The sequence below is a fragment of the Euwallacea similis genome, chromosome 28 (assembly GCF_039881205.1).
Source record: "Euwallacea similis isolate ESF13 chromosome 28, ESF131.1, whole genome shotgun sequence".
Taxonomy (NCBI): domain Eukaryota; kingdom Metazoa; phylum Arthropoda; class Insecta; order Coleoptera; family Curculionidae; genus Euwallacea; species Euwallacea similis.
In genome coordinates this window covers 2,671,265-2,695,529 of record NC_089636.1, presented here as the reverse complement: position 1 = coordinate 2,695,529, position 24,265 = coordinate 2,671,265, and the positions used below count along the sequence as shown (strand labels likewise).

At 34.7% G+C, this 24,265-nt stretch overlaps 1 protein-coding gene and 1 pseudogene across 1 annotated transcript in view; one reads left to right on the top strand and one right to left on the bottom strand.

Annotated features, from left to right (window-relative positions):
- The window catches only part of LOC136417460 (cathepsin L-like proteinase), a 201,437-nt gene that overhangs the window by 61,767 nt on the left and 115,405 nt on the right, over positions 1-24,265 (top strand). The window lies entirely within an intron of this gene.
- LOC136417367 (uncharacterized) lies at positions 6,796-8,538 on the bottom strand (annotated as a pseudogene).

The following is a 24,265-nucleotide window of genomic DNA, read 5'->3' as shown; positions in this document are numbered from 1 at the left end:
TGCTTTAATAATGTAAAACTTTTATTCCTCTAACTATAACCGTATAAGAGTTATTTGCAAAAAACGAAAACCGCCAAATTCGTTTTTTTCCGGATATCTTCGTAACCATTCGGAATTTCGTCGATATAAAAACAGATTATTAATTTGCTTTAAATTGCCTAACTTTTTCCCAATTTAAACCATTTTGTATCTATTACCGTTTCCGAGATCCCCATGCTGTTCATCCTTATCTGGGACACCCTGTATAGGTCAAAAGCTATATTTACAATACGGATTAGATTTTGCTAAAATAGGTACATGTACAGGGTCATTGGTTATATTTTCACCACCCACCTAGAGGCTTTCCGTTTAATCTTAGAAGAAAAAGTTAAATACAAAAGTTGTAGATAATCATATATAGTTTATTTCTATATGCAGGGTGAGTCTTAAGTAATGGGACACAGAGCAACGATGGATTTATGACATAAAAATAATGCAATATAGCTAAATTTATGTTATTCCAAAAGTTGATAATAACTGAGATACAGGGTGCCAAAGTTGAAAAATGAAATCAAATTTTCTTTAATATCTCTGGAACAGTTCGGGCTAATTTCACGAAATTTCTTATATAGGGGTTTTTGGAGATGGTCAATTCAAATTTATCGACGATTTCGGTGTAACTTCTAGATTGTGCCACAATCGACAATTAGGAGTCATTTAAACCATTTAAACTTTTTTGTGCCACGGTGTATGTCATTTGGACTCATTAAAAAGTTGTTCCCCTACCTTTTCTAGTTAAAAAGTTATACCTTATTGGTGTCGCTAGGAGCAACTGTTTTCGAGAAATTCAATTAAATAACTTAAATTGATTGGGCTGATTCGCACGGATCGGACGTATCGCTTGATAGCAGTGCCTAAACATAAACAAGCTTATCGCGTCGTGCGGTCGAGTTAAAAACCCAACCCGTAAAACGCATAGATATAAACGAGATATTCGCGCTCTCCTTCAAGGATCATGGACCCCGGGAGTTCCTTTGAATCCGAATCGGATCAGGGCTCTCGGGAGGGGCCTTTTCAGGTGCCTAGAGCGAAAAAACGTGGAAGGAAACCAAAATCCGCACCCACTACGTCAACCACTCCTCGAGTTGAAACGAAAAGACCAGCTCTCGAGAGACAAACCACTGCCGAAACCAATAATATGGATACAACATCAACACCAACAACCTCAGAAACAACACTAACATCACCTAAAACAAAAACAACAATTGAGGTCACGGGAAAAAAACCACTTATCAACAAATCACACACATTCACGGTGTACTTAAAGACAACAATCTCGAGACTGGAGTTCGCCCTCAGATGGGAGGAGCTGGTTCCGGGAAATCAAGACATAATTATCAAACTTGAAAAAACTTTCCGTATCAAAACAAATGATGAGAAAACAACAACAAACGGCCTGATGACGCTGACTAACAGCGGAACCGTGTCGTCATTCAATCTCACCTCTTCACCAAATTCCACCCTCAACACATCAAATTCAACGGCCAACCCCCTTTTAAGACCCACCTACTCAGCCGTTGTGACCGGAGTGGACCTCGAAATCAGCGATGACTTATTCCGCCAAAATCTAGAAAAAATTGGGTTGACCAAAATAAGATTCTGCAAAAGAATAATCTCACGTGCCAGAAACACCCCGACATATATGATTAGACTAATTACTGGAGACCTAGCAACATATGAGAAACTGATGAATGGTCGAACGGTCCAATTTCTGGGCCGTGTGTTCAGGGTGGTGGAGAGCAAACCGCCACCACCTGTGCCTGCCCCATGCGGCAAATGCAACCAATATTCACATCGTACCGAAGACTGCAAGCAACCTATAAAGTGTACTAAATGTCAAGGCCCCCACTCAACCTCAACATGCAAATCTCCCCTGCCGCCAAAATGCATCGCTTGCAACTCAGAAGAACACGCAGCATGGAGCAGAAAGTGCCCGAAAAGACCAACCGCACCAATCGAGGGAATACCTAATGTGAAAATCAAGTGTATTAACAGAACAACAACCGAGGTGTCCCAACCAATCAAAGAACAAAGCAGAATTCACTCTCCGTTAACCACACACGACTATATAATCAATAAGTACAAACATCAAATTAACAAATCAAATAACATCAACCGAGATGAACTCTTAAAGAAATTGAAAAAACAATTTATTGAGGACTTCAAAGTTGACACCTCGGTTGTGTTTTTCGGAAGTTATATGTATATTTTAATGCTTGATATCCTAGAACCTAACCGCAGCTCCCATACCGAACCACAGGAACAACTAAGACAGACCATCACAAATCTGTAGCCTTCACAATAATATACAGCAACATCAATGGACTGAACAACAAGAAACACTTAATATACAATTACATAGAACGCAACGACATTGACTGCTGTCTGTTTGTTGAAACCAAGACAAAGACTGGACAAACACCACGCTACAGAGACTGGCAATATATATGTAGACACGGCAACATTATAAACAATGCTAGGGGAGGGGCAACCGTCCTAGCAAATCCCAAGATCAAACTTGGAAAGGCCAACCCACCAACACTTAACAACAGACTCAACGACTGCATCCACTTCACTATCCCTTTCTTAGACGACAAAATCCACATCTTCCTCGTATATATCCATCCCTTTTCACCAATCGAACAGACAATACTGACCAAGGCATGCCTCTATAAATATTCAATTGTCATTGGAGACTTAAACATGAACAATAATAAAACCAGACAGCTTGAAACATTCCTCGGAAATTCTGACTTTGTGAAAGTTGAAACTCCACCAACGTTTTTAATGCCTGACAACCCGGACTCTACACCTGACGTTTTTCTACACACGAAAAACCTTGACATAAACATCAACAACGTGAAATTGACAAACGAGCTTGGGTCGGACCATCTAGGAATGACCTTTGAACTTGACATTGAGCAAACTCCACTGACTAACATAGAACCAAACAAAAAACTTAATCTACAGAGAACAGACTTAGACAAAGTAAAACAATTCATACACAATTTTATACAAACAGGCGATATAACCATTGAGACGATTCAACAACAACTAACGCAGGCTGTCGAAAAATACACACCACTGTTAAAAAAAAGCTTCCATCAGCACGCATTGCCGAGGTTCATTCTGAGGCTAATCAAACAGAAAAGAGACCTATACAGACAGTATACAATATTACAGGACAATGAACTAAAACGTACGTTAAACAAACTCAACAGAAATATCAAGGCTCTAATTTACGAATACAGACAGGACAAATGGCTGAAAGCTTGCCAAGAGATAGAAAACGACAGAGGCAAATCGTACTGGCAGAAAATAAAAAAACTGTCCCGATACAAATCGAATAATATCACAGCATACATCCACGAAAACGGACATCAACTGTACACAGACCAGCAAAAAGCTGACGCATTCGCCAGGCACTATCGGGGGACTTTCAGTAACTCAACCAACCCAAACTTTGACCAACAGACATGGGAAGAGATTAACGACTGGTACGACAATTACTTTGAGACAGTCCCAAACAACCTAAACAATCTAATTACTGACGCGGAATACGACGAAGGATTGACCCACCTCAAAAATACAGCACCAGGAAAGGACATGATAAAGAGCCAAATACTAAAAAACCTAACACCAGAATCCCATGATGTAATGCTGAGAGCTCTAAACCACCATATAACCAATAACACAATACCTGAATGTTGGAAAAGAGGCATAATTATACCGATCCCGAAAAACGGACAAGACAACTCACAAGTACAGAATTACCGACCTATTACGCTGCTTCCAGTCTTAAGTAAACTATTCGAAAACATCATAAAAAACAGACTTGACGAACATTTAGCACGACACATACCGATTTACCAATTCGGATTTAAGAAGAAGCAATCAACAATTCACCCTCTCTTTACCTTGACGAACAATATACAGACCACACAACTAAACAACAACAAATCAGCTTGCTTATTTATGGACATCAATAAGGCTTTTGATAGTGTTTGGCATAAAGGACTCTTATACAAACTACATCGACTCAACACACCGAAATACTTAGTTCACATAGTAAAAAATTTACTTGACGATAGACTACTTGAAGTTCGAATTGACAACACGCTCTCATTCCCGTTCTCCCCACAGCAAGGCCTGCCCCAGGGCTCGCCCCTCTCCCCTTTACTTTACAACGTATATTGCCACGACATCTATAACCACAACCTACTGAACAAAAACGACATAGACTTAACGGCCTACATATTACAATATGCGGACGACACGGCGCTGGTAGTACATGACAAAACGACAAGGAAAGCCGTGGATCGATTGCAGATACTGATGGACGACACTATGACCTGGTTTTATAAGTGGAGGCTAACACCGAATTCCGCTAAGAACCAGCTTTTACTGACAAATCACAGAATTAAAGAAAACTCCCCGACACTTACAGCAGACGGACATACAATTCACCCCACTAACGACGTAAAATACCTGGGCGTAACTATAGACCACAAATTGAAATTTAACAAACATGCACAAAACATAAGGACAGAAATAACGAGACGAACAAAACACTTCCGAGCACTGACATACAAAAATAAGGGAGTCAGCACGAAGACAGCGACAAGAATTTACAAATCGATATGCAGACCCCTTTTAGACTACGGACATATAGTGAGAGCAAACGCTACCGAAAAAACCAAAAGACATATACAGACAACAGAACAAATCGCTCTGAGACTCATCACTAAAATAAGACATCCTGACAATCCTTTGCACAACCCCTCCATACAATTACTATACGAGCGTACGAACATGACAAAAATAACGGACAGACTATCACAAATACAGACAAAATGGAAAAACAACCGACACAACTGGACAATACTTAATCCACTTTGCCTCAGACGACAAACACGACAGTCCCACTTTCTCTCCCCTCCTAATACGTTACACGAAGAACTGAGCGAAGATATACAGTAACGATTTTTTTTTTTTTTTTTTTTTTTTTTTTTTTTTTCTTTTCTTTTTTTGTCTTCTTTGCATCTCCAATGTATACCGTTCTGACCACTCTCTGTGTAGACCTAGGCACCTGATTATGTAACAAGGGCAGAAAGACCAATATGGTCGATAGCCTATTTCGATGAAATGAAGATTATATATATACTGCGTGACATAGAAAAGAGAACACCCCGTAAAAATGATTTGATTTAAATAATTTTTGGTATGCATGTTGTTTACACCAAAACAAATACTTCATTAAAAAGTTGAACAAATTTAATTGTTAAAAACTAAAAAAAATTTAATAATTTGTCGGTCCTCCGCGGTGTCTTATACATTCCTGTACACGTCTAGGCATGGATCTAATGAGGTGATTGATGTCCTCTTGGGGGATCTCATTCCAGGCTAACTGGACAGCATGACACAACATCGCTAGGGTTTGCGGGGGATGGGGTAAATTATGCAACCTTCTACCTATAATATCCCATACATGTTCGATCGGTGAGAGGTCTGGAGATCGAGGTGGCCAAGGTAGCAAATTGACTGCATTTTGTTGGAAGAAGTCCATAGTCACTCTAGCCACATGTGGTCGTGCATTGTCTTGTTGGAAAACTGGATCAACAAGAGTTTCCAGATAAGGCACAAGATGAGGTTCCAGGACTTCTTGGATGTATCGCTGGGCTGTCATACTGCTTCTGACGAAAACTAAAGGTGACCTGCTACCATATGCAATGGCACCCCAAACCATTACCCCAACAGTTTGATGGACATGCCTCTGTATTACAAACTGAGGATCTCATGTTTCACCCCGTCTCCTTCGTATTCTTGCCCGACCATCATGCATACCGAAACAGAATCTGGATTCGTCACTAAACACGATATTATCCCATTCCAGAGTCCAATGTATCCGTTCTTGGCACCACTGTAGTCGATTTTGACGATGATTTAAGGTGAGGGGTAACACGAGATAGGGACGGTAGGAAATCAATCCAAAACTTCTTATGCGGCGATAAATGGTTCGTATCCCAATGGGCCTTCCATACTCAGCGAACCACTGATCCGCCAGCGTCCTCGACGAGACGAACCTATCTCTTAGGGCCATAATTCGGAGTCGGCGATCTTGGCGTTCTGTAGTTCTTCGAGGTCGTCCAGTACCTGTTCTTCTGCCTGTTTGCCCTTCTTCGAACCATCCCTGACAGCATCTCACTATAGTGTTTACACTACGGTTCAATCTAGTGGCGATTTCCCTAAATGACAGACCAGCCTCTCGTAGACCCACTATTCGACCCCTCTCAAACTCGCTCAATTGATGAAAATTTCGCTCTATTCTGGTTCTAGGCATATCTCTACGCAGTTTCTAAGCACACTACACTCCAATAAATGTTATTTTCCAGTTGTATTGTTGATATTTTATTGCAATTTTTATATTTAAAAAAAACCTAAAATTCCGAATAACTCGTTAATACGTAGATAAATATGAGTGAAATTTAGATCGTTTCTGCTATACATATAAACAAACATGCAGACCAAAAATTATTTAAATTAAACCATTTTTACGGGGTGTTCTCTTTTCTATGTCACGCAGTGTATATATAACTTAAATTCCCATTTTTTCTACTTGTTGACATGTAACAACATAATTTTTTTGTATTGTTAAAAAGGCACAAAGATAATATGAAAACAATTTAATACCGTAGCTGGTCTTCTATTGACATATTTATTTAAGTTCCAAACGAATATTTTAACAATAACAAAAAATTAAAAATTAAACATATCTTCCTGTGACAATAAATGTTCGACGTGTCCACCATTTACTTTGATACATTTTGCAATTCTTTTACAGAACGACCTCTTTATTTTAAATAGCAATTGTTCATTCCGAAATAAAGTGGCTGCATTTTGAATTTTGTTTAATAATTCTTCAGGTGTATTTATTGTATTTTGGTAAACCGAAGAATTCATGTAACCCCATACACAAAAGTCCATAGGATTGAAGTAGGGGCTCCGTGGGGGCCAGGGTATTTCAAATCCATGTCCTATACAACGATTGGCAAAACGTGTACTTAAGAAATCCCTTACTGGACGGGAAAAATGTGCGGGTGCACCATCTTGCATAAAAAATATTACTTGCCTTAAATTCAGAGGCACATCATCAAGAAGGGTCCCTAGTTCATTTTGGAGGAACTCTAAGTACAGAGGACCATTCAATTTGGGTGGTAATACATAGGGTCCTACGAAATAGTTGTCAATAATCCCGCACCAAACATTTATTTTAAATTCGTGCTGAAAGTGGCGTTCAGTAGTTAGGTGAGGGTTTTCTGTGTCCCATGCATGTTTGTTACGGTGGTTAATTATACCTCGACGGGTAAAAGTTGCCTCATCCGTAAAGAGGACCTTATTTAAAAATGTTGAAATAGTGTAAGCTCTTCAGCAAAAAAAAAAAAATAGTTTATGTTCCTTCTTGTCTGATGAGAAGACCGCCAAAGCAGCTGTGCGATTTAGCCAACTGCTGAGTGGCCATTCTCTAATGATAAGAAAACCGTTTTTGGATAACTGATAAAATGGGTTCAGTTCGGCATTAAACGTCTCAACTAAAACTTCACCACACTGTTTTACTTCATTTTACCTCCATCACAATTCTTCACCCTTCCAGACCATATAATTGCAACAAAAAACAGTGGATCTTCATTCTGGCACATACGAAAGAAGTTACAAAATTGCAATCTCGCTTGAAGATCGACTTCACATAAGTTTTGTACCGGCGTAAAATGGTACGGGTACAGTTTCTCTTCATGAAAAATTCGCACTACTGATTTTTGACTTACTCCTGCACGTGCTGCCATACGCCTTGTGCTTATTTCTGGGGTATCAACAACGCCTTCTAGAATTTCTTCTTTTTGCTCTGGTGTCCAATTTTCGGGCGTCCAAGGGTTTTTTTTTATGTTGAAATGAGCCGGTCTCACCCAATCGATCGTAAATTCTTTTAATCGTTTTAACATTTGGTTGTTGTCGATTTGGGTACATTTCGAAATAACGTTGACAAGCTTGACGCCCGTTATAATTTTCTTGGGCGTATACACACACCATATCTCTCATTTCAACATTAGAATAATTATTATATCTCGGCATTTTAATTTAATTGTAAATTTATTTGTATACTTTACAAACACAATGCAGTGAAACTGAATTTTTGTTTGACATATCTTTGTTTTCATGTTATATCATTCATTTGTTATATCATAGACTACTAAGATAAAGTAACGTCGTAATTTTTTTTGTTATTGTTAAAATATTCGTTTGGAACTTAAATAAATATGTCAATAGAAGACCAACTACGGTATTAAATTGTTTTCATATTATCTTTGTGCCTTTTTAACAATACAAAAAAATTATGTTGTTACATGTCAACAAGTAGAAAAAATGGGAATTTAAGTTATTTAATTGAATTTCTCGAAAACAGTTGCTCCTAGCGACACCAATAAGGTATAACTTTTTTAACTAGAAAAGGTAGGGGAACAACTTTTTAATGAGTCCAAATGACATACACCGTGGCACAAAAAAGTTTAAATGGTTTAAATGACTCCTAATTGTCGATTGTGGCACAATCTAGAAGTTACACCGAAATCGTCGATAAATTTGAATTGACCATCTCCAAAAACCCCTATATAAGAAATTTCGTGAAATTAGCCCGAACTGTTCCAGAGATATTAAAGAAAATTTGATTTCATTTTTCAACTTTGGCACCCTGTATCTCAGTTATTATCAACTTTTGGAATAACATAAATTTAGCTATATTGCATTATTTTTATGTCATAAATCCATCGTTGCTCTGTGTCCCATTACTTAAGACTCACCCTATACATTATACAAGATATTCGAGAAATGCAATGAGCGAGAAATGGCATGCCAAACTTATACATTTTTTTAATGGTATATTATTGCATTTTTGGATTGTATGCCAAATTCAATGACTTTTCCATATAGTATACCCTATGTCGAAAATTTACTATTTTTAAATAAGCGATGGTCGAATATAAAAAAATCCTTTGCATTGAACGTTTGCTTAGTTACCTGTTTCTTAGTTAGCCAAATTGATTCAAATCTCAACTAAAAGTTTTGTTCGAATTTGGAGGAATATTGAATGTAAGTTTATACCTCGAGTTCCACTCTAAATCTACTCAAAAAAGAAAAACAGGGAAAATGAACAGAATTGGGTTTCTGCCCATTTTGTTCTACTTGACCAATCAGAACACAGATTAGGTAAATTTCCACGAATTTGGGATTTTTAGGTTGAATGAAAAAAAACAGACCTTAAACGGTTTTTGCAATTAACATCTTAACACATGTAACTTTGCGAAGGGCCAGATTACTGATAAGGACTGATGCGTGGCGACAGAGTCCCGGTGTGTTAAGAGTACTCGGGAATATTTTTACCTAATTGTTCTCATGATCAAACCAGAACATCCCTCAAGTTGAGCGATTCATGTATATTAGTTATCGGTTAGATTTAAATGAAACAGGTGATTTGGATGGGTATACAACAATGGTGTGAATTTGATGGTCGTAATCACTTATTTAAAAATGGTAAATTTTCGACATAGGATATACTATATGGAAAAGTCATTGAATTTGGCATACAATCCAAAAATGCAATAATATACAGGGTGTTTCATTAAAAAATATATAAGTTTGGCATGCCACGCATTTCTCGAACATCCTGTATAATGTATATATATATAGAGAGAGAGAGAAATAAACTACATACAACTATCTACAACTTTTGCATTTAACTTTTTCTTCTCAGATTAAAAGAAAAACCTCTAGGTGGGTGGTGAAAATATAACCAATGACCCTGTATAGTTATAGCTATGTCGCAGACATTCATCAAAACGAAACAGAAAAGGTTAGTTTTGTGGCATTTACGCCAAAAACACTTCATCATATGTATAATATGTTTGTAAAGGCTGAAAATGAGACGTGACAAGTAGGTAAAAAGAATTTGAAATGAAATGAAGATTTGAAAATGATCAAGAATAGAGACCTCCAGTCGTCAGCAGCTTTTCTATGAATTGTATAATATTATGTACTTTTAATAATTCTATCCTTCATTGGGCAATTATATGATATAAATTAAATTCCACTTATTCAATTAATTTGTTAAAATTTAGAAATTGCTTGTTTGAACAACTCACCCTAACAAACTTATGTATTGTTACAGTTATGAGTACCAGTTTCTTCGTTATAAACCTTTTTGTTAAGCCGGCAAGGAAATAAAAAGAGAATATAATCAAAAATTCTTTTTTTTTAGATTACAAATTTGGGAAAAATTAGAGCTCGTAAAAATCCTTTTTCTTACAAAAGACTACAATTCGCAATGCACCCCTTAGTTTAAAAGGGTATCGGTGCAATAAACTCTCTTTGAAATATACATATATTTGCAGCTATTTTGATGATAAAGTGGGTAACGGTATTATCACTGAAAATTTGAAAGTGAGCCTTGAAACTGATAGCCCATAAAGTCATTTGTCTGGAATGACTTTTTAAGATTATATAGTCTTTGTGAATTATGTATCCAAACTGAAAGGTCTGACAAATCATCGAAAAATAAGTTCAGGTTGATTAGTAAATTAATGTCCACAAATCTGCAATTTTTATAAAAAGTCGGAAATGTAAAAAATTGTCCAAAATCACTTGTACAATTTTTATAAAATGTGCTATCTGTTATCATGGACGGTTCATCTCCTGTACGAATTTTTTTCTTAGTCTTATTAATAAGATTTCATTTCAGTTTCAATATTATCAACTTTCATATTTTAAAGAAGAAAATTGCCTAATACTATTATACTTTCTCTCCTTTTTTTTTTTTTTTTTATATAGGGAAGGAAAACTTTCATAGGTACCCGACCTGGTTGTCTGGCGACCGGGTTATTGTGGGATTCGCCCCCCTGAAGGGGGAGCGCCTACCAACTAAAAACCTCCCCTCTTCACCCTGGATTCCCCCCGGGACCGCCTACTCAGCATTACTTCAGGGGGGGGAGCATATTTGGACTGCTCCTCCCCCTTTTTACGGGGGGAGTCCTTCATCCGTCTCCCCCTTTTTACGGGGGGAGTTCCACCCTTCCCTCGCCCCCTTTTTGTAAGAGGGGAGTTCCGCAGTTATCTCCCCCTTTTTACGGGGGGAGTTCCATGTTTGCCCGCTGCGTCGGTTACCCCTGGCTCCTCAAACCAGGATTAATTCCCACCCCGGGGCGCCAGGGGCATCCAGGGACCACTAGGAGGAGGTGCAGCTTGGTCTTTGGTCCCCATTATACTTTCTCCTACAACAAAATTTCCGTTGCAATCAAAAATTGGATTAGAAAATCCTGTAACGTAAGTCAACTTTAATAGTTTGGAAAATATTTGAGTAATTTTTTCAAAAAAAACATTTCTCGTTATGAAATTATTATAAAACGTCATTACAGAATATTATACAATTGATTGTACAGATATCAATGCAAAAAAGCCATATATCTATAAAGTAAAACTGTTAATGATGGTTACAAATAGTCGAAATATACAAGTTTTTGTATATGTACGTCCCATTTTATTCATGTTACAGAAAAACAACACTGTAGACTACAGTGAAGTTGATGCTAAAATAACACATAACATGACAATAAAAGACTATCAAAAGTCTAAAAAATATCCTGGCAGCTCTAAAAACTCCTTATCTTTCATTAATTTTAAGAGTTCAGAAAACTGTTTACATTGAAATAAAATCAATTTTCAAATAACTCTATAAATAAAGTTATAAAAACAAGGGAAATGGGTGTTAATAACTTCGAATTTTCTCGGATATATTTGGAATATACGTATTTTTTTAATCTCCACGGATGGACATTGTTCGCCATAAAAATGTACAGCTTTGCCTGATTTTAACAAATTACGCTATTAATTAGTTCTTCCGCTAACTGAATGTTTACTGAACAGACCATCAAAGGATTATTAATTTCGTAAGAATCTGTTAATCGTGATGAAGTTTCTAGTCTGGAAGATGAAAACAAATTTTCGGTTGTGATTTAAACTTTACTCATGTATGTATTTCGTGGGGCCTAATAGTACGTCAAATCTAGTAACGAAAAGGATTATTACAGTATAAGGGGGTCTTTTTGACATAGAAAAATGTATTTCATTTTGTTCACTGTCTATACCAAACTGTGCGGTTTACCTTAATGATATGTTAAATTTTTTTCAGTTTAATAAATAATAATAAAAACAATTGGACTCGTGCATTTTTTAAAATCTTAAATGCCCTGCGTAAGAAGGAATTTCTTTTTTTCTATCTTAATTATAATAATTTTATAAGTATAAACATTTTGCAAGATTAACAATTCAAATAAGTCAATATACAAGGTCTGACAATAAAATTCCCGGAAAAGCACTACCGCCTCTTACATAAACTAATTTAAGTTGAACTATCGCACTTGCCACGACCACTTATTGGTCTGATTAATGAAAACAAAATTAAGTTATTAGCTATCAAGTTATAGGATTAGTTGACAAGGTCATTTTTTTTGTCGGTCGCAAAAATGTTCGAACAGCGCATTAATATCAAATTTTGTGTTAAATTAGGCAAAACTGCAACTGAAACTTTTGAAATGCTAAGAGTGGCGTATGGGGAAGCTGCTGTGAAGAAGTCTGCAGTGTTTGAATAGCATAAGAGATTTAAAGAAGGAAGGGAAAACGTGAAAGATAGTGGAAGGTCCGGGCGTCCGAAAACTCATCAAACGTGTGAAAATATGGAAAAGGTACGACAACTAGTGACATCTGATAGACGGCTGAGTTCACAGGTTATTGCAGAGGAATTAAATTAAAACAGAGAAACAATAAGAAAGATTTTGACTGAAGATTTAGAAATGAGAAATGTGTCAGAGAAGATGATTTCACGAATTTTGTCTAACGAACAAAAGCAGCGGCAATTTGACATTTCATCTGAACTTTTTTCCCATTTGGAAGTTTTTGACATAGTGATTATTGAAAATAGGTGGTGCTTCCAGTACGACCCAGAAACAAAACGACAAAGCATGCAATGGAAAACAAAAGGATCCCCAAGAATGAAAAAAGCGCGAATATCACGATCACGAATCAAAATCATGCTGATTTGTTTTTTTGATCACAAGGACATTGTTTACTTTGAGTTTATTAAACAAGGGCGAACAGTAAATCAACATTGTTACTTAGAGGTGCTGACAAGATTACGCAATGCTATTAGTAAAAAATGTCCCAAATGGCCGATCAATTGGCTCCTTCATCATGACAACGCTCCAGCACATTATGCCCTAACCATTCGCTCCTTTTTGCTAAGAAACAAATTACGAAGTTAGACCATCCGCCTTATTCGCCAGATTTGGCGCCTTGCGGCTTCTGGTTTTGCCCAAAAATGAAAAGTGCAATAAAAAGACACCGATCTTATACTAAAAGTATCATCTCAACAATTTCGAAATACCTAATCGATTTAAACCAAAAAAATCCTCTAAAAATATTGAATTTTCCTTGAGAATGTGCAAATGATACGGATATAGGTATACAGAGTGTTGCGGTAGTGCGTCTGCTTTCAATAGCTTGAGAACTCTTAGGATTAGAAATTTCGTTCAACTGTCAATCTTTACTGCACAGACGTACCTATTTTAGGAAAATATTAAATGTAGAGGGAGGTTAAAAAAATTGTATCGAACTTTAATTAAATGTTTTTCTTCTAAGGTTATTCTATAGCTTTGTATTGCCATTTTTTCATTATTGCTTTCTTCTCCCTAAGTTTATACTTTTTGAGTTTTAAAAGCATCACCTGGATTAATTGATAAAGTTATTATTGTATTGAAATATTGATTATTTAAACCACTCTCATTCAAAAGAGATGGGCTATAACCTCTTATGTTTTCATTTTTATTAAGTAGATTTCTTAAAATGTCCTTTCTTTCTTTTTTTATTGTGTCTTAGGCTAAAGAAAAAATATAAAATTTATTTAGCCAAAAATTAAACATTTAGTAAATTCTTCTTAATATGCTAGAAATTAAACCTTCATATTAATTTTGCAAGTTTTGGATTTGCCATTTTCTATTATCTTTTAAAACAAAAGAAATCCGAAGCAAAAGTGTAGAGATGCTGCATGTACCTAACTTTTATGGATATTACACCTTAATCATTATACGTTATATCTAGCACAAAACAGCAAAATTCAACCCTTTTTTATTATAATTATTTGTGTTGTCAGTCTCTTTGGTCACCCTTTAAATTAATATATTAGGTCGTGTAGTATGAAATGAGTAGATTCTCGAAATGCCACATTCAACTGCGAATAACTTCACTCTAAATCTATATTTGGACTTGACTTTTTTATGTGGAAAAGGCACATTCTTCCTCTTTCGATCAGAGTTTAAAGTGTTAAAAATTATTGAAAACTTTTATTTTTATAAAAATTTTTGTGCAGCCATGCAAAATAGTGAAATTCGTGTGTTAATGAAATATGAGTTCCACCGTGGAACCACAACAGCTCAGACGGCTCGCAATATTAATGATATGTTTGGTACTGAAGTCACTTCACAGCAAACAGTATCTCGTTGGTTCATGAAATTTCGTTCTGGCAATTTTGACCTAACAAATGAACCACGTGGACGACCTGAAACTCAAGTGGATAACGATTATCTGAAAGTGTGGAAGCGTGATGGAAGCGAATCCACGTCAAAGTGCAAGCGAATTATCGTTAATATTCAGTGTAACCAAAAAAACAATATTGACTCATTTGGCTGAAATTGGTAAGGTGAAAAAGCTGGACAAGTTGGTACCGCATGAGTTGAGCGACATACAGAAAGAACGACGTCTCGAAGCTTGTGTTTCTTTGTTGTGCCGGTATAATAACGATCCATTTTTGAATCGGATTGTTACTTGTGATGAGAAATGGATCCTATATGACAATACCAGACGTTCATCGCAGTGGTTCGATCAAGATGACCCACCAAAACATTGTGCGAAAAAAAATCTTCATCAAAAGAAGCTTATGGTGTCCGTTTGGTGGTCCAACGCAGGTGTCATCCATCACAGCTTCATGAAACCTGGTGAATCGATTACGGCTGATGTCTACTGCCGACAACTGACCGAAATAATGAGGCAACTGACGGTTAAGCAGCCAAGATTAGTCAATCGAAGCGCACCGCTATTGTTGCACGACAACGCTCGGCCACACACCGCACAAGTCACCTTGGCCAAGCTACAGGAGTTGGAATTGGAAACTCTTCGTCATCCACCGTATTCACCCGACTTAGCACCCACTGATTACCACTTCTTTCAAAATTTGGATAACTTCTTGGTAGGGAAAATATTCAACTCCGACGAGGCTGTCAAAGCTGTCTTCCAAGAGTTTATCGACTCCCGGCCTGCAGGCTTTTACAGCAGGGGAATCAATGAACTTACCGTTAAATGGCACAAGTGTATTGATAATGGTGGTGCATATTTCGATTGACAATAAAAACATTTCATATGAAAAAAAAATTACTAAAGTTTCAATTCAATTCTACTCATTTCATACTACACGACCTAATATTTCGGTTTCAAGGCTGTATGTCTTCTCAGAACATGGACATCTTAAAGTGTCATCTTTTTTCCTTGATTTTCTTACAATTTAGTATGTTGTTCGTTTCTTTTATTGTGAAATCCAACTGTACTTGTCAACATCTGGTCACTTCTTAGTCGACTCACGCCATTGCATAGTTACATTATTTGGGTTTGAAGTCAAATCAAATTCTAGTTCCCATTTTTAAGATTTGCCCTCTAGTAGATTTCAATTCACAATTTTTCCAAGATATAATTTTTTTTCGCTTCTTCATTAGCTAGAGGATTACAGTGGAGAGTTTTTTTTCTCTGAAAAGTCCAAAAGTGGACAACTTTCCACTTTTGGACTATCTACTTGACAATATTCTACCATAATTTAAAATATATAAATATATTTATTTATATTTCAAAATATTAATATAAATTTTATATAATTTTAATTATACATATTTAAATGTATATTACCTTTGCAGAGGATTTTTCGGCGTTCAAATGATTAAGTAGCAAGTAGTGGTTTTTGAACTAAGTGGGAAGTTGATATGTAAATTGTCTACTGATAAATCGATAAAAACAAGACAATGTATCTAATGTTTGTGAAATATCTAATAAATGATTTTATATCAAATTTTAATTATTAAAATCTTTTTTTCTCAAATTACATTGGAGGTCGTAAAATGCTTCAGTTGGGGAGTGTTCCCCAAAATTGTGAAAAAAATCCTCAATTGCAAGTGAATTTAAATTCGCTAATAAAATGCAATATGAAAGAGTGAACATCCTGCTCTATACTCAGATGTTCTTCCCGAAACGTCTAAATTTTCGGAAGCGCAAGGGTGAATTGCCTTTAATTTCTTCCTATTTGTTGGATATGATGGAAAAATGGGGTTAAACCATTGTTTCGCTTATCAGGTGTATCAATCACAATAAGTAATACCGTTCAAGGGTGGGAAAGGGTTGACACAAATTTGTTCATTTTGCTACTAGAGACACATATTTGAGCGGTGGTCAGTACCGTTGCCGTTTAGATGACGGTAAATTGTGGAATTTAGTAGACCGAGATTCACAAATTGCACTTCATCATCAATTTATACGATTTTCTGTACATCAATGGTAGCTTAAGAGACAGAGAAATTATCTCAGAAGAAATTTGTAGCTGGTTTCAATCCTTCAGAAACCAAACTCAAACTATAATAGTTTCTACGGAAACCAAGAAATTGACCAATATCTAGACTTTATTTCAAAATTTTTATGAGGTTCAATCTATAGTTAAAATTGGCAGGACATTAATAATTCGCCTTCAAAGGCCAAAGTATTTCAATCTAACTTTGTATGTCGGATAATTTAAATATAAACGCAAAAACGGGTTAATCACATGACTGTTTATATTTCAAGTTACATTTAGTGAAACATCAGTAACATGATCTTTAAAGTCCATTTATTAATAAACTTATTGGGTATTTAATTTCTATGTTAAAATAGAGCTCATTTCTATGGCGATCCAATAACTCAATTCCACCAAATACACTACTCAAAACAATCAGGGGATATTATATTATTTATGAATATAATTTTTTTATTCTATTTCAGTCGCTTATTTCCTCTAGGATAATAATAATTTTACAGGACTAAACAGGAAAATAATGCATACAGTAGGTCTCTGTCGATTTTATAGATTTTAACTTGAATTCTCGCAAAGAGTATAAAAGCGCATTTAAGCGTCACTTAGGTATTAGTCGAATTTTTATACTCAGGAATAAGTGGTGTGCAATTTTTTAATTTTATTTATTCTTACGATGAATGAGCAACATGATTTGATGGAAAGTGAGGCATGGTGAGCCATAGGGCAACTCGAAGCTGGGCGAACATAGACGCATGTTGCCCAAGTGTTTAATGTCAGCCAAAGTATAGTTTCAAGATTGTGGAATCGATTTCTTGAAACAGGAAATGTTAGAAGAAGACCAGGACAAGGTCGGTCATCGACAACAACACCCAGGGAAGACCGATTTCTCTAATTCCTCGTGAAAAGAAATCGCAATGTCAATGTAACATTTCTAAGAAGCGAGTTTGCCCGTGGTACCGGAAGGCTTGTGTCCACTAAAATCATAAGAAATAGACTCCACAATGTCGAATTTTATGTCCGAAAACCAATGGTGTGTACTCCACTGACTGTGGAATACCAAAGAGCAAGAAAAGCATGGGCTGAGCCTTATCGAAATTTCACCTGTAATGACTGGGGTCGGGTACTCTTCAGTGACGAGTCTAGGTTCACTTTAGAACCTGATAATCGATGTGTTCTGATTTAGCATGAACGCGGAACACGAAACAATAATCATTTTATAAGAAAAAACATTGAAGGTGACGGTATCATGGTATAAGGTGGTATTAGTTTTGGCGGGCATACAGATCTATATTTTATTGACAATGGTCCCTTAAACGCTAACAGGTATCTTAATGAAATTCTTCAAACTATTATAATGCTGTATGCTGGAGCAATAGGTAATCAATTCATATTTATGGACGAAAATGCTCGTTCACATCGCGCTAATATCGTGAACAATTGGTTGGATAAATTGAATATTAAGAATGGTATGGTCTGCCAATTCTCCAGATGGAATTGAGCATGCTTGGGATACTTTGGGAAGATGTGTTGCAAGAAGAAATTTACCACCTCGAACTATTGCCGATCTTCGAAATGCACTCATTGAAGAATGGAATGGAATTCTCCAAAACGTCTTTAATAACTTGATTGAATAAAATGCCATCGCGATGTCAAGCCTTTTTAGCAGCAATAGAGGGTCATACTAATTATTAAAAATTTATTTTTTATAAAATTAATTTTTAATTTTTTTTTTATTTTTAAAAAATTAATAAATCACGAATTTAATATACATTAGATAACCATTTCCTTTTAATTTAAAAATTTACACAATTTTAAATAGGACTGTCACAACTGGTCAAATCAAGTTTGAACAAGTACTTTATTTTATTAACAAAATACTTCAAACTACAAATATAATTTGTTTTAATACGTTTCATGTGACACAAAAAACTTGTAAGAAAATATTTTGAAATATCTCCTAATTGTTTTGACCAGTTTTGACCAGACAAACCACCAATACACGCCACAAGTCAATATTAACAAATTAATAATTTGGTCTTCAAAAAGCTATAAGGTGACTTCTTTGATAATTCATAGCTTTAATACTGTGCCATAATGTCATTTTGAGACTTTCTTGGTTTAAACCGTAGTTAAATATCTAATAATGTTGTTTGTGTTCTTCGCAATTCACAAAATTCTTAATGTAAGTTATATAATTTTTTGTTCCCTGTTATTATAAAAACCGATGATTCTTAAAAAAAAGTATCTTCTAAAATATTATAGGTTGCTAATTATCGCCATTTATCGATTTTTAACATATTTATTCGTATTGTTAATTTGCGTTCAGTCTATTCGGCTAGAGGAGTTGTTTTGACACAGTTTTTTTTCTATAACTTAATTTTTTTTTACCCATACTACAAAATGTACAGATTATGTAAACTGGTGTCAAATTTGCTTTACTTAAGACCAGTTTTGCCAAATCTTTTTCGTTTGTATGACCTACGCCTATGTTCCTTTGTTTCTGAATTACAATTTTTTACCACAAATTCAGTGACCCTTGTCAATCGAAACTAAATACTGTTTAAATTTGCCATATAACCAAAACAAATTGCTAGAGGTTCGAAATTTTGAAAATTTACTTTGTTCTTAATATCAATTTAAAGTTTAGAAAAAGATATTTTTAAATTACTATAATCTACTATGCACAATTGAAAAAAAAACTTCATGTCAAAAATATTTCTTATTATTTTTTATATATTATCCCATATATTTTATTTGGCGTATGACACATGCGTGATAAAAACATCATTATAGAAATAATGCAAATTAAATAACTTATTGTGGTGGTATTCATACATATAAAACATTATTTATGCAAACCACAGTAGAAAGTTTCCTTGCTAGCTCTACAATAATTCAACACTCTTCAACTCGATATATGTACAACGTATTTTAGGTTTTAATATACAAACTTTAATCGTTTATTGTACGTTCGAAAATAACCCTAGTTTGCTAAATAAACTATATTCCAGATTCCCCATTCAATTCTGAAGAAAAAAACTCTTGAGTTTTTTTCGTATGACATCCCATTTTTGAGTAAAATATAACTGTAACTTTTTATGTAAATTCTTTTATTTGTGCTCATATTTTAAAATTTCTGAATACTATTAAAAATTAAAATTAAAATGAAATTATTTTTATCTTATTTTGATAGAACGCACCATTTTAGCTCTAAATAGTTGAGAGTGCAATTTATTTTAAAAAGTTGATATCGAACTCGAATAAAAATTTTTGTGATTTGGCATATTTCTAAGATATCAACATACCTAGATTTTTTACTAATCAAGAGTATGCAGATATTCATTTTGTTTATGGATAATGTAATGGCAATTCTCAACACACAGTTCGTGAATGCCATCGGCATTATAAAAAAAAAGAGTACCTAATGCCAGAGTGTTCATAAACTCACATAGAAGGTTCGCCAAGTTTGGATTTAAAAAAAATTAAGAACCAAATAACAGAGCGTTCATCAGAGGGAATAATCCAATTTTGTGCATGTTTGATGTTAACCAGAAGTTAAGTACACGAAGAGTTGTGTACAAATTGCAGATATCGCATTCGACGGTTTGGCGTATTTTGCGCTAATATTTAAGGAAACCATTCCATTTCCAGCCCGATCAAAATTTACAACCAGACGATCCTCCAAGCAGATTAGCGTTTTGCCACTGACTATTAGAGATGATCGAAAACGATGACCAGTTTTTGAATAATACCTTGTGGACAGACGAAGCAGGCTTTACTAGGAGAGGACTGGTAAATTAAACAACTTACTTTTTTTTTCTTCAGAACTGAATGGAGAAATTTAAAAAAAAAATTTACAAAATGCATGGCGTACCATTTTTTCTTTAAAAATAATCAGTGACGTGCCGGTACACGCGCCACTGGTAAAACTAAAAAATCGTTTTGTGTTGTAAAATATGCGCCTTCCATAGCTATGGGTACCCCTAAAATTTCATTTAAATACCTGAAAGGGTTCTGTAAAAAATAGAGTTTTGATGTTATTTTAAGTATTTCTTAAACGATTCGTTTCTGAAATATAGTTTATTTAGGAAACTAGGGTTATTTTCGAACATAAAATACATGATTAAAGGTTGTGCATTAAAACCAGAAATACCCTGTATAATGTATAAGGTGTTTTCTAAAAAATTTTAAGGGAACATTTCCTGGGTCAAAATAAAAAAAAATTTGCCCTGAATCATTTCATTTCCGAGAAAGAGGGTGTCGAATTTAAAAAAAAAACGGGTTTTTATTATTTTTGGCGTGCCCAAACATAATAACGCCCGTTAGATTTTTGTAATTTTCATAAATATTTTACTGACCTTTGATTTTTCCGTATCTCACATAGATTAAGAGAGTGGAATTAAATTCCACGTCTATCCACGTTTTCAATGCAGAGGTGGCTTAAACACTAGTTTAGAGAAATTTAGAGTTCCTTTAATCAGGAATCGGCAATATTAATCTATTTTTATGTGAAAAATCGCCACGTCCCTCGAATTTAATTTCACTGAAATGTTAAAAATGGAATGTTTTTATGTCGATGCAACCCTAAACAAGCATCAAAATATCGTTGAGGACAATTGGCCATAATAACTACATGCTCTAGATTTAACACTCTGAGTCATCCAAATAATATTGAAGATCTCTCGATTTCACAATTTTGCTCTCCGCTTTCATAATTTCCGAATTTTTAGTACTAATACCGTTAATTTTACAGAAAAGACTTCTGCGAAAAATACATTTCAAAAGCACTTTATTACACCAATATTCTTTTAAACTAAGAAGGTGCATTGCAAATTCTCCGGTTTGTAAGGATTTATTGCAGCGAAAGGCATTTTAGGAACAGTAATAATTTCTAAATTTACCTTCTCATGAGAAAGGCTTTCTATAGTTATTATAGATACCACAATGCATTTGGGAAAAGGTTTAGTGGATTAGTACTCGTATAACGGAATTAGATAGTCTTAACATAATGTATTGTCATATCAAATAATTGTTCAATGATCGATAGAGTTACGAAAGACATACGCCATTCACGGGAAAGACACTATCCATCGGAGGTCTTTCTTCTTGACCACTCACAAATTTCCTCTTCGCATTAATCTCTTTTTACCTACTTGTCATTTGTCAACCCTGGCAAATACAAGCAATAAGAAAAGTTCTTAACGTGAAATACCACAACGCTGGCCCTTTCTATTCAGTTATGATGGATGGCAGCAACACGGCAATAACTGTATATTAACCAAAATCTATTCCTTATTGCAAATTCAGCTAACCCTTTCGACCTATAAACATTGACGAATCTGCCATTGTGATAAGAGAAAAAGTTTTGTGTGATTTTTGCGAAATTTAGGTACCAGTATTAAGTCGTTTTGGTCAGTCTCATGTAATTTGTGCTGAAGGATGGTGTTAAGTGAAAATTGTTGGTCATTTGAGATGTGACTCGATGGCCATTTTAAACATGATTAACCCGCATATCTTCTCTACAAGGTGACTCAAAAAAGGCTTGCAAAAATATAAAAAAATAAAATACTTTAATCTTTCGGAAAATTATGGAATTTAATTAGTGTTTTATTTCTGTATTACACTGAGACTGTTTTTGGCATCACATACACTATTAATTCAATATTCGAATTGTTAATTGATGATAAGCGGTCATTTTTGACAAATAAATAAACAATTCGACAAAAGCATGCTTTTATCGACAGAAACATTTTATACGGTAGTAAATTGACATGATTGGTTAAAAATATAACGTTTCTCAGGATGGTTGCAATTGTCAATGTAGTACTGCTTGGTTGAATTTAAAATGTTCTCGAAATTTTATTAGTTGTGAGTATAAAGCAGGAAATAATTTAATAATGCTATCAAATTGGACATTTACAGTAAATTTTACAATTAATAGTTTTGTAATTAATAGTACTGTAATGCAAACTGTTACGCACGATAAACTGCTTTAAGTCTTATTGTCCAAAAACCTTAGCTGACTGCCCTTTATACTGTATGTTGCAGGGATTGTATCGTCGGTAACCTCTACTATCAGTTTCTCTATTTTGAGAATATATATCCATTTTGAATCATAACTAACAAATAACTCGTTCATACCAGACTAAATAATTCGGTAACAGGATATTAATTAAACCTTACTCATTTTACATAAATTATTTATAATAATTACTATAAACATAAAAGAGTAATAATTATTACTCAATATATATAATTATATCATTAAGTTATGACAAAGTTTATTGGAGAATTTTGGCTAAAGGCAAGGTCTATAATACATAGTTTATCTGTATTCAAGAAACGACCAATCTCATAAACAATAAGGTAATATTGGAAGGTAACCTTTTAAGAGAATTGTAAGCGATACCGAACAAACGGTTTAACACTACTTAGGCAAAATCTTGTTTGAGTTTAATGATTCGTCACATGTTAAGTGATTCATCCCTTGTGAGATTTACTAACCTATTGCCATTTGTAAGAGTTCTATTGATACAATGGATGCATAAATATCCGATTTAAAAGCCAAACGTACTTAACTATTCAAAAGCCATTCCTAAAAATTTAAATAACAAACAACGACAGGTTATTACGGTTTCGTAGGGCCCGTAAATCAAACCTTTACTACAATTTTGGTAGAAAGGTTGTAATTTTAGGGTATATTTTTATTGCCCTGTTCTTCTAATACATACTTCTAATACAACACCTGACGAAGACATTCAGTAATTGTGGGTTTAGATTTAATGCTTTTGTAAATTTTTTCATCATTAGATGACAAAATTGTGCCAAATTTATGACGATGCTATTTCTACATATTAAACATTTCTAATTAACTCCCGATTCTACTATAGAGCACCTTCCTGTTAGGATATTCAGACATATTGTGTTTGTCAGTCGTTTCTGCAAAAATTTTACACTAAAACGCTTACCACTGAGACCCTTCGCACATTAGGCAACTAAAAAGAAACTAAACTAATTAGAAACTTAAATCACAAACTAGTTACCAACTATACATCGCATACGATGCTACTGAAAATTTATAAAATCAAGTTACTTGTCGATTATCGCAGCTTTATTGTATTGTATTTTACTTATTATTTTAATATTGTGATTATACTAGTAGAGATATTTAGATGTCCCATTTAAAGCTGTGATTGAAGATTACTCAAAACGGTATGTTGTATGAAAAAAAGATTCAAATAAAAGTTGTTCGGTAAAGAGGGAGACATGTCATGGAAATAGTGACTTTTAGCCAAAACGTCATTTTAAGGTCATTTCAAGGGCAACTTTTTTTCTTTAAAAGGTAACCGCGTATTTTTTTACAGATCCTTGTAGACCTTTAAAAAATGAATACCTTTAATTTTAATGATTTTTTGTATTAGACGTTTTGCTGCAGAGTAATCCTTGATTTTTGTCCAATTTTTCAAATAGTCGAAATTATTGCATTTTTTATTCTAGAGAAGGTTTGCAATGCATATTCTGTTTAAA